Genomic DNA, 13,221 nt, shown 5'->3' with positions numbered 1-13,221 from the left:
TATCAGAACTCTTCTTATGTGGAGATTACTCTCCATTTATGTGTATACATCTGGTTCCTCACTGAAGGGGATACAAGACGTAAGCTTCCAGAAAATGGGGACTGTACCTAACCCATCTTTGTATTTCTAGCAATTACCATGGAATTTAGTATACTATATGCTCTACAAATATTTGAGGAGCCAAGGCCTGAATTTGGAGCTGGAGGCAGGAGAGGAGGCCCAGTGAAGAAGAGGCTAACAGTGGACCCAAGGGCTGGAAGGGAACAAGAGGCAAGAACATTCCAGGCATTAAAGGGAGCAAGAGGGCATCCGAGGGATGGTGGACCATCCCAGTTGACTGGAGTGTGCAATGTTTCAGTGAGAATAGAAGAAAATCAGGCTGAGAAAGATGGGGGAGGCTATGGACAGGGGCAGGAGCATCCGACTTGGGAGTTTAGATGTTGTTCCAGAAGCCAGGGCAAGCCCGGTCCCTCCCTTACAAAGCATCTCTTACTCCAGGTCATCATTCCTTTCATCTCCTGCTCTGCGGCACCACGACCATCCCACCCAGCCCCTCTAAGCCCTCTGGCCAGAGCTTTTTCCTGCCTTTCTGGCACTGAAAGCAGTGCTGGCTTCTGTCCCGAGCAGCGTGACCTGCTGCCCATGAGTCAGGGGCTCAGCCATTCCTCAGTGACTAAGGCTGTTGCTTCCCGCCAGTTTCCCGTAACCGCCTGAGTTAAGACTCAGTCTGAATCACCGTTTATTGTTTTTAGAGTTTTTTTTTTTTTTTCTCTTTTCTCCCTGCCCTCCAGTTTTTAAAATATCAACCGCCTCAGCCAGCCCAGTGGAGCTGAATGATGCTGAGGAACTAGTCGGCACACCCACACCCACAAAAGAGACCCAGAGCCCCACTCTGTTGAGGTAAGCAAGGCAGCTGTGGCTGTGGAGCCAGACAGACTGGTGTTCAATCCTGCTTCTGTCCCTGCCCACTGGGCTCCCCTGAGCAAGCCACTTCACCTGTCTAAACCTCAACTTCCTTATCTGTAAAATGGGGATGCATACGTGAGTGGCAAATCGTCTCAGTTGTGTCCAACTCTTTTTCACCCTGTGGACTGTCCCCCACCAGGCTCCTCTGTCCATGGGACTCTCCAGGCAAGAATACTGGAGTGGGTTGCCATGCCCTCCTCCAGGGGATCTTCCCTACCCAGGGATCAAACCCATGTCTCTTATGTTTCCTGCATTGGTAGGTGGGTTCTTTACCACTAGCATCACCTGAAGAGCCACAAAATGGGGATAACAATGCCTACTTTAAAGGGCTATCATAAGGATCGGGGGTAAAAATCTGTAAAGTAGCAGGCACATGGCAGGCATCCTAGGAGTGGCAATTGTTGTCAGAAAGTGGAGCTCCTTCGCTTGGGAAGGAACTGATGCAGGAGAAAGCTGTGGGTCTCATGCCTTCTGCCCATCTGTCATTTCAGAAAGGCAGGGCGATAATGAGTTCCTGAAATTCACATTTCCGGAGTGCATTTTAAGCTGATGAGAAATCACTTAGTTCTATTATGAATAGCCAACATTTACTGAGCACTTAGTATGTGCCTGGCACTGTTCTAAGTACTTTAAAAATTTAGCCATCATCATAAGCTCATTGAGGTAGGTACTATTATTATCTCCATTCACAGATAGAGAAACTGAGGCACAGAAAAGTTAACTAGCTTAGTAGAGAGGCGGAGTCAGGATCTGAATTCAAACGACCTACTTTCAGGGGACTGTATCGTGCACAGCAGCTAGTCTCTCAGGGATGTCCCTGGCCTGGGTGCTCTATGCTTTAACGGGGTCCTCATTAAATAATGGCAGTGTGCCATGCACTAAACTGAGGAGTCATCAGCTTTCAGTTTAATTTTCACAGCATTTATTAAGGATAGGGTTGATAGTCCTCATTTTCCAGCTGAGGAAATTGAGGCTTTGAGTAGGGCTACTGGTTAGTGGCAAAGTTAGTGCTTAAACTCAGTCCTCTCCTTCTCAAAGTTGGGGGTGGCTCCACCACTCCCGGTGAAACGGCTGGCTGGCTTGGCAGCAGGCTGATTTGAGTCTTTTTGAAGCTCATTGACCTGATTCTTTGGCAGTAATGCCCCACTGGTCTGCCTAAATCCTCCAGAACAGGAGACCAGATTGTTGGAGTCTAGCAATGGATTCCCCATCTTGGGGAAACCATCCTTTGCGCTGATGATGGTCTATGACTCTGAGGCCCCGGGCAGCCCCTGGCAAGTCAGGGTTTGAGGTCCAGGAACTCCGTCCACAACAGCGCATGTCTAGTATCCAGAGACTTGCATGGATGCCCACTGAGGACTTCCTGCAACCAAATGGTCAGGAAGCCACCTGGGGAATCTACACATACAGAGAGAAGGGGCTGATAATGCTTATGTGCTAGTAACAGTTGCTTCCATGTACTGCTTGCTAAGCACTGGGCTAAACCTTTTACATACAGGCATTAGCTCCTGTAATCCAATTATTATCCCCACTTAACAGATGGAACCACTGAGCCTTAAAGAAGTTAGTAAGCTGCCCAAAAGGAACTATGGACTGGGCACTGGATGGACAACATGGCCTAGTTAACCCCTGAGGGACCCCTGGAGACTGGTATGTATTTTGCATGTTTTCAGTTGAAAACATTGAAGTTCAGAGAAGTGAAGGTTCGCCCATGGTCTCACAATTAGGATGGAGGAGGCCTAGACTCCAGCCTAAGTTCCTCTGTGGTTTGTCAATTATGATAGCCTGGCCCCGGCTAAAAGTTAAATGACCTGGGTTTTAGTAGCTGCTTTCTTTGCCTTTTATACACAAAATGGGAGGTGTTGGATTAAATTATCCTTTAAGTTTGTTGCAGTGTTAATATTTTGTGATTCTCTGAGGCAAGAATGCCTTGGATTTGGGGGAACCATAGGTGGTCTTGTTCTGAGATCCGTCTAAGCCCATTGACCAAGGACAGCTAGGGAGAGAGAATGGTTTGGTGTTTCCACCAAGCAGGGTGTCCAGGAAGCAGAAAACCTCATGGCAACAGCTGGGGGATGAAGATTCAAAAATGTGTTTTCCTAAAAGAGAAAAGAGAGATATTGGGCTTCACCCCAGAGGCCTGCAAGCCCTGTACTTGCCCAGCATCAAGACGGAAGCAGAAGCCCAGAGTCAGGGACAGAGACAGCCACGGTTTAATGGATGGGGGACCTTACATGTTTGAACCAAGGTCCTGGAGCAACACCTCATTGTGTGCGGCAGATGGCCAGCAGGACATGGCAGTTGTTTTCGCTTCCAGTGGGGAGGGTGGATGGAGGAGTTACCAGATATAGGGGAAATTGACATCAGATTGGCTGTCAGTTACCAGGAAAACCAGTAGAGAAGCACGCCCCTCACTACCCTTTTGATAAGCTATCAAACTGGAGATGTTGTGATCTAAAGATTAGAACAGTCACTAGCTGGGGCCTGGGGGCAAGTATGTAGGCATTTACTGATTAGGTTCCATGATTAGAAGGGAAGGTCAGTCGAATGAGTGGAGCCTGGGGCTGGCCAAGCAGGGGATATACGCACAGCAAGAGAACCAGCATCCTGTATGGCCTGACCATATTGGAGACTTGGGCTGCCTTCTTCTTTAGCTACTTGTGTCCTGGCAAGGTTTGGATTGTTAGGTGCCCTACTTGGTGCAGAGGAAACCATGCCGTGCTGAGTTCAGCAAACTCCTCCACGCTGGCGTTACTTGTTGATTTCTCAGCCCAATGGTTGAGCTCATCCAAGAGGCCAGTGGACAGGACAGTCAGACAAGGCCCTGGAGCACCCCCAGAGAGCATCTGTAGGTCCCCTCTGCCCTGAACACAAGACAGCACAGCTAGTTCTGCCTCTTTTTGGCTAGGTGAGTCACTCAGTCCCTGGAAATCCCAACTTGACTCCACATTTGTCACTCCAAATGACAAGTACAGGGCCACGTCTCACAGGTCTTCAAGGCGGTGGAAGGATATTCAATTAAATCTTCAACACTATAACTCTATTAAGTTTAAAAAACCAGCCTTTACACTCATTAGCTTATCTGCTTCATTGTTGACAAGATCCTTTCTTTTACCTGAAAAACAATAGTGAATGGAGATGTTAGCAATTTGAAGGTTTTACATTCCTAATTTAGGAATACTAAATAAAAGTGAGCAAGCCAGTGTGCTCCTCCAGTGTTTTTCAACTTGCTCATTTCTGAAATCTAAAAGCTGGAGATCACTCAGAATATTAGTTTCTTTGTCTATAAAGTGGGGATAAGAATTAGGTCTGTTTGCCTTAAAAGGTTACTGCAGTGAAAAAAAAAAAAAAAAAGTGAGGTAATAGATAATCTGTATGTCCCTAAACTCAATTCAGGATAGAGTTATGTTTCCTCTTATGTCAACCATTATGGTCTGAGTTACTTTATTGGACATTAGCCCTTGTGGCAGTGTCCCCCCACTATTTCTGAGGGGTTCTCCAGTGTATTGCTTTACATGTGGTCCAGAGGGAATCTCAGGGGTTCTGCCATCCCATGGTACACTTTTGTCCCCACACCACAGGCTGGGTTATTTTTTTGTTAATTTTTCGGCCGTGCAGTACAGCATGCTGGATTTTAGTTCCCTGACCAGGGATTGGACCCATTGCCCCTGCAGTGGAAGCCCAGAGTCTTAACTGCTGGACTCCCAGGGAAGTCCTTCACAGTCTGGGTTATTCTTACCCCGTGTGAGGTCATTAACTGCTTGGCTGGCTCAGCTATCATCACCGCTGGCCTTCTCTGAGAGCCCAGGGGCGAAGAGGAAGTGCTTGCCTCAACTCAAGGTCAGTCTGGGTTGCTCCCACTTCTCAGAGGAGAGGCAGATACTCAGTCATGCCCCCTTGAGCATCACATAAATGTTGATTATCACCAAAACTTGCTGTTTCCTTGAGCTGCTGTGGCTTCCACCATGGTAAACAGTGGTGGCGAGGTGCTCTCTGGCTCCTGGATGGTGTCCATGTAGCTGAGGGCAGCCCACTGACCCCCAGACCCCTCATGGCCTCTCCATACAGCAGGTCTGATGCAGTTTTCCATGGTGAAGAACACCTCTCCTTCATCCCCTCAGCCATTCCAGAGCCTCATCGCATTTCCTGCACCTCCAGGGTGATCAGCTATGGAAATACCCCTTCCCTTCAAGGGAAGAGGCTTCCCTATACGCCCAGGCTGGTCTTGTCCCCTGTGGCCTAAAGAGCCACTGGTTGAACCTTGCTGCACACTGGGCCATTATACGCATGGTCCCCAGCACAGTGCTGGTATGTGGCAGGTGGTCACTGGGTGTTAATTTCCCATCCTAAGTCCTTCCCTCCATAAGTACAGATTCAAGCAGGGCCAGGACCTGGAAATCCACTTCTCAGAGAAAGCCAAAGATTCTTCCTGTGGTCAAACTGGAATTGCACGGGAGAAGGGGGCAAGGCCCCAACGCTGACCCCAGTCTATACCCACAGAGGAGCCCCAGCTGTGAAGTCCACCCTGGGCCCTGCTTCCACAGCAACCCCAACAGCTTCATCCCTGAAGGCCCAGCCAACTTCTCAGCTTGGTGTGTTTGGATGACTTGTCCTACCCTCTCTGTTTGGAAGCTCTGCCATCTGGCTTTGAATCATCTTAATTTCCAGCCTAGCAGGAGTTTTCCTCTTATTTCAAAGGCCCATGATATCATCCATCTGCGGGGACCAGTTGAGGACCAATCCTTGGGAATGTCCAGACTTAGCCATAGATAGGGGTGAGGAAGCTGACTCCAGGCTGGAATCGTGCCCATGGCCACACTCCTTCCCAGTCTCTACTTAAACAGGTCTGCTGATGCAGCCAGGATGAGGTTGGGCCCCAAGATACTGTAAATGAAGAAGAGGAAGGAAGAACTGAGTGACTAGGGAACAGATCGAGGGCCCGCATAAAAGGCCATGCACCTAAATGCCTACGTTCTGCAAAGATGTGTTTTGTGCCTCTAGACCTAAAACATGTTCTTTCCTACTTAAGAGTCCATTGATCTGTTTGGGGTTAAAAGACTTTCATGCAAATGAGTGAGACCTCCATGCAAGTCAGGGATGACTGTGGGTGCAGCAGGGACTGTTCCTGGAGACAGGGGAAGCAGACCTATCATCTCTGCCTCTAAGCTGCTGTGTTACGCTTGCCAAGTCACTGTCCCTCTCTGGTCCTCGGTTCCCCCATCTGTCCAGTGAAGATGCTCTGGCCCCTAAGGGGACCTGCTGCTGCGGCCACGGGAGTTGTATGAGGCTACAGGATCCCACCCTGTACCCATTGCTGCCTTTGGATCTGGGCTCACTCAGAGCTCCTTTCCAAAGAGCAAATCTCATTATATCACTTCCCAGCTTGCAATCCTGTGGTGGCTTCTCACATCCCTTAGGGTAAAGTCCACAGTTCCCAGCAGGTTGAGGAGGTCTTGTGCACTCCCCTGGCTCCCTGTGCTTTGACTACACTGGCCTCTTTATTGTTCTATTCCCTGTGCTGTGCCCACCTCACCCTAGAGCCTCCCCATAGGCTCTTTCTGGGCTCTTCCTTTCTCTTAGGTCCCCTGCTTCTCCCTTGTATAACCCATCTCCTGCTTGTCATCATCATAGTTTGGTGTCTCTCCACCCACCATCTCCCAGGAAGGCAGGACCCTCTTGTTCCCCAGGTTGTCCCCAGCCATGTCGCCTGTGCCCTTAAGGAGGCACCAGACTGACAATCCTTGTCATTGTCACATCCTGGCTCTGTGACCTTCAACAAGGTACTCCCTTCTCTAGGTCTTACTCGTCTCACATAAGTGAGGGGGTTGGACTGGATTATAACATATAGTCATTAATGGGTGCTTATATTTTTGCAGGCCCTGGGCAAAACCCTTTATATGCAGTACAGGTAATTCCTACAGCAATCAACACTGTCATTAGCCCCATTTTACAGATGCAGAAATTGAAGATTAGCAAGTTCATCTCATTTTCCCAAGGTCACATGGCTACCAAGTGGCAGAGTCAGAGTTTCAACACAGGTTTGTCTGTCCGCCTCTGAACACTTAGGTCCTCTGCTCCTCCTTTGCATAACTCACCTCTTGTCATCACCATAGTTTGGTGCATCTCAGACTGTGAGCTCACAACCACCTTGCCCCTTATCTAAGGGCACAGAGGCTCTTCACCTCCTCACCATATTCCAGGAGGGTGAGTCTGCCTAGAGTCTTAGAAGGGGCAGCGTGAAATTAAAGACAACTATGCTGTCAATACAGATTTCTTCCTGGAAGCAGGGAGACAGTGCCAGCCTTCATCCTCGCATCTTTGAAACTGTGGCAGCTCCAGCAGCCCAATAGCAACTGTATTAATAGGTGAGAACCAGAAAAAAGAGCTGGAAAGATTTCTTGTCCAGACAGCAGGTCTCCAGTTAAAGGCTTCCCTCTCACCCTGTGCTAGTTTTCAAATTTAAACTTCCATTGAAGTAGCACATGCATTCAGAAGAGAGCACGCATTATACGTATAGAGGCGAATGAATCATCTCAAAATGAACACACCCAGGTAATCACCACCCAGGTCAAGACACACAACATTATCAGCAACCAGCGTCCCCATCAAGCCCCCTCCTAATCATTACCTTCCAGGACCTGTGTGTTTTGATCTGAGGATATTTCCTGGAGCTATAGAGAAAGACTGGGAAAATAAGTTATTTTTTAAATTATACTTTCATCTCCAGGGAAATTGTAAGTCTGCTGGAAGGAGGTAGAGGAGAGGAGGAAGGAATTCAACACTAGATGTACTAAATCCTCAGACATGACAAATGGCTGCAGGTTCCAGACTGTGAGATCACAAAGGTGAGAGCCTTGCCCTCGCTGCAGGGTTAGATCAGGCCTCGTGAGGAAGTCACACTCAGCTAAATCTAGGAGATTGGGCCCAGAGCCTCTGTGCCCTAGGCCGCCCCTCAGCCTCCATTCAGATAAGACTGCTGGGGACTTTAGCACTCTGGATGTGACTGCTGGGGGAACTGCTTCCTGGTTTCTTCAGAAACCACGGAATGGGATGAAAGGGGAGATGGGGCCCACAGAAACACCCCCCATTTGAGAAGGGTCTCCTTCAGAGGTGGTCTGTTGTCAAGCTCAAGCGTCTCTATGTAAGGGGAAAAAATATCCCACCTAGGACTTTGAGCTGCGTGATCATGAAGCCCCCAAGACCCTTGCATGGGTGGGGGGTTGGTTGTTGGCCTTATATTTGTCATATGTAGAGGAACAGCTTGAAGGTAGAGGAGAAGAGGGAGACAGAGGATGAGATGGTTGGATGGCATCACCGACTCAATGGACATGAACTTGGGCAAACTCTGGGAGATGGTGAGGGACAGGGAAGCCTGACATGCTGCAGTCCAGGGGGTCGTGAAGAGTCAGACATGACTTGGTGACTGAACAGCAACGAAAGAGGATCAGAAGACTCAGTACAGGGGAGGGTCAAGTGCTTCGGCAAGCACAGACACTGATCTAGACCTTGGTCTGTAGAATTCTCACTCATCCCCACAAACACTTTGGACATGGTGAGTTTAAGTGGTTTTGTGGCCACCCTCCTACTACACCAGGTGTGAGGCTGTTGTCGTGCTTCTCAGATGACACTGTGGAACTAGGGGGCACACAAAGCCCCGGGGTAAACCCACAGCTAGCGTCCTCCTGGGCATCAATTTCACTTTACATTTCGAGAATAGAACCTATAGGTATTTTTTAAAAGACAAAATGAGGATATATTATTAAATAGAATGACAAAATGTGTCTACCTTTCCAAGACTTCAAAGAAAAGAGCTGTTGTCAGGAAGCTTTAGGTGGTTCCATTGTAGAGCTCATCAGTCACCTGGAAAACACATCAGCCATTAGGGTTACTTTTTGTGGACAAGTCTCAGTGAGACTCACCAAAGGAGGCATTGGTTCAGTGTGTACAACATAGGGAGACAGTTATTACCAGGCTGTATCACTGAGAAGGAGGTTGGGCTCTGAGTAAGGGTACTTTATAAAGTCCCCCAGTTAGCCTGGGACAATCCCCGCTTATGCCTATTGTCCAGGCGTGATTATTAATAGCATCAATTTCCGCTGCCAAAGGAGCCCAACTTAGATGAAAAATCATATAGTCATTCTAGCTCTGCAAACCTAGCAAGATCATGGGAGGAGGCCTGGAAGCTCAGTTCTTAGCTGGGAGTAACTCAACAGAGGGTAAGCCTTGTATGTCCCCGAAAAGTGTTCCCAGAGACTCTGGGAATCTGTTTGGAGAATCCCGATGTGGTCTTTCCAGTGATCCACTCTTGGTCCCTGCCCACCCCACCCCAAGTCAAGGCAAACCTGCTGTGGACACAGATCATGTGACAATGCCAGGTCAGAGTCACAGAGAGCAGGCTGAGCCAGCCTCAGCCAGTTTCTGGAGCAGCCAAAGAGGAATCATCTACCGGAACAATGTAAATTCTAGTCTGAGAGGGTGGCATTGCCAAAGTCAAGGTGATGTGTCAGTTCCAAGGGATGAGGACAAAAGCATCATCAGGAAATGAGGCAAGAAGCCTGGAGCCAGGAATAGGATAAAAGTTTAGGAAGAGGTGTGCCAGGTAGAAGCAAGGGCTTGGGAATTGGGCGAAGGCTGTGACAACACTCGAGGCTGAGGGTTGGCGCAAGAGGGGATGTGCTAGGTGGGAGACATCGACCAGGCTGGACAAGCACGCCCCAGACTGCATTCACAATTGGCCAGCGAAACTGCCTTTTCATGTCTGGCTACGGTGGCCTTGCTATGATTATCTTATGAGTAATTATTTTTACTACTCATAAAAAAATTTATTCATGAGGGAAGAGAGGAATCTTTAAAAAGGAAAGGGCTTATTTTAGCATTAACCCTTTTCTGATTATTTCCTTGGGGACAAATTAATCAGCCTGCCCCATCCATTTTAACTAGCCTTGTCAGAATGTGTGGGTACTGGGTATCGATGTCAGTATGGCAACTGGACAGAATGTCTTTCCCAGGAGACGTTTGTCATGTGGATGCTGAGTTCAAAGAAAGAGATTGTCGTGGTTGCCAATGTATGATATGGACCATCATATGGGAATCGGGCAAATGCTGCAGAAGATTCACTGATATCAATTGTAACACTTTCCTTTTTCCTCCCTATTTCTGCCACCTAACAGTCTCAGGCTACCTCTCTGGGCCTTTCCTCTCCTGGCCAATAACTTCATGGCCAAAGTCAGGGCCAACACACCTGTATTGAATGCTTGCTCCTTGCATGGAGCAAGAATATGGCACCCTGGCTGCTCTGTCTTGTTCCCCTTAATCCACTGTTAGGGCTGGGAGGCCAAGGGGACAACCAGCAAGGTGCGGTCTCTGCGGTTTTGGTTTCAGCAGTGTCAGGGGAAGATTCTGAACCCTGGAAGCCGAAAGCAAATGTGGCAAGTTGAGAAGAGGCATCCTGGCAGATTGGGGCTGAAAAAAATGTGTAAGAGTTTCAGAGCAGCCCCAGAAGGAGTTTATTGTTTTGGTTAAGGATGAAAAGTTGGGCTTACCTGGAATGAAATCCAGACTTGACCACTTACCAGGTGTATGATCTTGAGCAATTTAATTAACCTTTCTGTGCTTTAATTGATATGTATACATGTAAAATTATGGTGAGACCTACTTCTTGGGGTCATTGCAAGAGTTAAGTGAGACAACACATGTAAAGTGTTTAGAATCAGTCCCAGCACATAGTAATCACTCAATCAAATACTGTAACAAAAAATTAATTAAATTTCTCAGGACTCAAGGGAGAATATACTAGAACATATGAAAACGTATATATCAATTCAACACTGTATGTGACTGTTTTGAGTGGAATGGATGCAAAAGCCAAAGTGAAAGCCAAACTTTCCCTCAGAGCTAGAAAAATGATACTGATGAACCTATTTGCAAAGCAGGAAAAGGGACATGGATATTAGAGAGCAGACTTGTAGAGACAGTTGGGGAAGGAGAGTAGCATTGAAACATACATTACCGTATATAAAACAGATAGCTAGTGGGAAGTTGCCCTATAACACAGGCAGCTCAACCTGGTGCTCTGTGATGACTCAGGAGGGTGGGAGGGAGGCTCAAGGGAGAGGGGATATATGTATACATATAGCTGATTCATGTTGTTGTAGGTCAGAAATCCACACAACATTGTAAAGCAGTTATCCTCCAAATAAAAAATGTTTTTAAGTTACAAAAAGGAAATTTTCCCTGGAGTTTGGGAACCTTTGTGAAAGAAGCAGATTCCAGTCACACCAGCAGGTATGAGGGAAAGCTCCTGGACGGGCTTTAAAGGTCTTCTAGTCCAGGTTCTTGATTTGCAGGTTGAGAAACAGGTCCCAGAGAGGGGCAGTGACCTAACCAAGGTCACACAGCAGTTTCCAGGCAGCATCAGGCATAGGAGCCAGATCCAGTGACCTCGAAACTAGGGCTCCTGTCACAACACTGCACAGACCAGAGTTTTCTTTCCTGGGGTCTGTTCCACCATCAAAGCTGAGCTTCACCCATGATGAAGCCAGGAGTCCTACAGAATGGCCTAGGCCAGGGCTTCTCAGATTTTAACATGCAAATGCTTCTCCTGGGCATCTTGTTCAAAATGCAGGTCTGGGTGGACCTAAGAATCTGCATTTCTGAAAGCTCCCAGGTGATGCTGCTAATTGGGATCAGACTTGGCCTAACAGGGCTCTAGGCCAGTGCACTCCAATAGAAATATCATATGACCTGCATATGTCATTCTCAATTCTCTAGGAGCAACATTAAAAAAGAAACAAATGTCACTCATTTTCATACATTTATTTCACCCAGTGTATCCAAAATATTCTCATTTTAACATATAATCAGTATAAACATTATTAATGAGATATTTTACATTTTTTCATACAAAATCTTCAAAACTCAGGGTGCGTTTTACCCTTAGAGCACATCTCCATTCAGATTTGCTGTATTTTAAGCATGAGGTTGCCACATGTAGCTATTGGGTGCAGGGCAGTTATAGGTAATCCCTCTGTGGGTCTAGCCCTTTGCACCAGCTGACAGTAACCATCTTGGATCTTCCTCTGGCTTTTCCCACTTTGGTAGGCCCACCTAGCCCACTCTTTTACCTTTTTTGTGGGTGAGGACAGCCCTAAGCCTTGAAGAATAGCAGCCGAGGGCCGCACCAGCCCAGCTTCCTGTGAATACGGTAGCCTGTGCATGCTAAGTTGCTTCGGTTGTGTCCAACTCTTTGTGACCCCATGGACTGTAGCCCATCAGGCACCTCTGTCCATGGGATTCTCCAGGCAAGAATACAGGAGTGGGTTGCCATGCCTTCCTCCAGAGGATCTTCCCAATCCAGGGATTGAACTCGTGTCTGCCTGTGTCTCCTGCATTGGCAGGTGGATTCTTTACCCACTGAGTCACCTGGGAAGCCAAGTAAGGAAGGCCAAAACTCACCTTCCCTTCTTTATCTGGGTAACCCTGGGTTTATCTGGACCCAAAGACCTCTGTGTGACTGGCACAGTGGTGTCGGAATATACAATTAAATGCTTGAGAGTCTGTGTGCTCTGTTCTCAATTAGAAGAGCCCAAATGAGAATACTTTCCATACGGCTCAAGCCCTGCCACTGTCTGGCCTGGTGGCTGGAAGGTTTTTCTGTGGGGCCAACCATGACGGTGAGAGACACAGGCCGTGATTCCATGGCAGAGTGCCAGCATGACATCTGTGGGCCCTCTGTGACTTCGGGCGCGGTTCTGCTCGTGCCAAAGAGACATCAATGGATCATCCGACAGCTCTGACCGTGCTCACACACTGGTTGGGAGGAATCCCCGCACCGGCCCGGGGCCTCACTGGGGGCGGTTTTGGGTCTTGTCTGAGCCAGAAGGAAAGCTACAAGCATCTTCCCCAATCTGTGGCTTGCAGGTGACTCACCAGACCCTTCTGTTCACATGTACCCACATGTACCCCCCTGGAAGCCCATGTCTGAGAAGCTGGGGCATTTGGCTCCTTGACCAAATGTTTGCATTTTCTTGCTTTTGTCTGAGAAAGCTCATAGTTTGGTGCTATCTAATGCTAAACATATGAATATCTGGGAACATCTAAATATGCTGTGCTCTACAGACAAAACATCTACACAGGGATGTTCTGATGAATGGAGTTTTCCAGTAAAGCAGATACTGTTCCTTGTTTCATTCCTTATGGTTGCAAAGCCTCCTAAACCTGGATTGACTTTTCCTCTGCCTCAGCAAGTGGAGTGTA

At 47.9% G+C, this 13,221-nt stretch overlaps 1 long non-coding RNA gene across 1 annotated transcript; it reads right to left on the bottom strand.

Annotated features, from left to right (window-relative positions):
* Window positions 1-3,156: 3,156 nt before the first annotated feature.
* LOC112444908 (uncharacterized) lies at window positions 3,157-8,010 on the bottom strand. Its single transcript, XR_003033303.2, has 2 exons — window positions 7,595-8,010; window positions 3,157-4,081 (listed from the first exon to the last, which is right to left on the bottom strand). It is a non-coding gene; the product is annotated as an uncharacterized lncRNA (long non-coding RNA).
* Window positions 8,011-13,221: the final 5,211 nt, after the last annotated feature.

Source organism: Bos taurus, chromosome 29 (assembly GCF_002263795.3).
Source record: "Bos taurus isolate L1 Dominette 01449 registration number 42190680 breed Hereford chromosome 29, ARS-UCD2.0, whole genome shotgun sequence".
NCBI lineage: Eukaryota > Metazoa > Chordata > Mammalia > Artiodactyla > Bovidae > Bos > Bos taurus.
This window is presented reverse-complemented; position numbering and strand designations above follow the sequence as displayed.